The following is a 1,616-nucleotide window of genomic DNA, read 5'->3' as shown; positions in this document are numbered from 1 at the left end:
GGGGGGTGAGGGGGGTGCACTGGCAACAACAGGGTGGTTGTGTCTAATTGAGAGGGAGAGGTTTAAAAAGGTGACACATGATGAATGGACTGGTCAGATCTACCTGTTATCCACAACCTATTCAATGTTGACCTTAACTTGCAAATGTATGGAAAATTAAGAAAAAAAAAGATTAAAAACAAATAAATATTTAATTTTTTTGGTAAAAACCTACATCTGGCTGTTTGCAATAAACTGCTTTACTCAGTGAATCACTCAGGAAATGAGATCACAAAGATAAAGTAAATAGAGCACCCATGTTACTAATTATTGTTTGCCACTTGTTTGCCGGAGATGTCTTCTGAATTATGAATAATCGTGGAGCTAGTTTGTGTTTACACCAGGGCTAGATTCAGTGAATAGCCCTAGATGGAAACAAACAGACCATATGACAGGCCAGAGCCAAACAAAGACTCTCCTCTCAGCATGGCTCCCTCCTGGCTGCCTTCTGCCAAACTACAGTAATTGTCGTAGTCACCAGAGGATACTGAGGCATATGAAGCTGCTTTCATCTTTCACGATCTGCAGCTAAAATGACCAGTCAGACACTGGCTGGGATTCATATTCAATTGCTTTTATAACCGGGTTTCAAAGAAAATGTCAGCTTCTCTTTTTACTGTCACTCGTAGGTCTGCTGTATCCACTGATTGTTTGCTGAGAGCTGACATTGAACTGTGTTTCAAGCATAAATCGTCCATCACTGCTAAACAAAACAGAAGCTTCCCCCAGACTTTTGGTGTTCTTTCATGGGTCTCAAACAGCGGCAACTTGAAAAAAAATCGAAAGTATCACAGCTGTCACACTTTTTTTTTTCTTTTTTCTTTTTTCTTTTTTTTTGGGGGGTGGGGGTGGGGGGGTGTCTACACAAGCATAGTGGTGCCACAATTAGCAGCACAGCTAGACTTCATGGTGTTGCAATTGCAGCTTTTCAGGCTTTTACTTATTGTCATTAATTATATAAATGACCATGTTAAAAGTGTAATTCCCCCAGGATATGAATGAATAGTCTGGAAAAATGTAGTAATGACTAATTAAGCTATGTTAAAGTTAAAACTTAAATTGATTTCACAATCCCATTTTACATCGCTGCCTTTATCAGTATGCAGCATACTCTGTTCTAGTGTATTGAGCTATGCTGCTTCAGTGTGTGTATTTACGTCTGTAACTTTGCCGTGGAGTGATTTGGCCATCCATTATTAATCATAGCCTTTAGCCTAAAAGCATTTGCTAACTGACAAGCAAATGTCATTGTCTGGATGGATATACACAAATGTAGGTCAGCGTGAGCTCCACGGTGACACTCATTCAGGGAGGGGTCAATATGTGTCCACCTTTAAAGGAACTCTGCACAAGACAATGTCACTGGCATGGCCACGGGTCGTGTGACTAATGCTGTGAAAGCAGAGGTTAAAGAGGAAGAAAGCTCCCCTTCAGTCCTGTTTTCCCTGTAAATGAACTTTCATTCATCTTCCATCATTGTCAGAGAAAATGTCATTGCTTAGTGATGGCCTGCACATGTGAACATATAAATGTGTTGAGGTTAATCAGAACATCCCCCACCCCCCACCCCCACCCCC

Source organism: Seriola lalandi, unplaced genomic scaffold (assembly GCF_002814215.2).
Source record: "Seriola lalandi dorsalis isolate HSWRI2012SDOR001 ecotype SW California unplaced genomic scaffold, Sedor1 jcf7180002054805, whole genome shotgun sequence".
NCBI classification, from domain to species: Eukaryota; Metazoa; Chordata; class Actinopteri; order Carangiformes; family Carangidae; genus Seriola; species Seriola lalandi.
The sequence above is the reverse complement of the archived record's forward strand: the minus strand, read 5'-3'. Positions refer to the sequence as shown.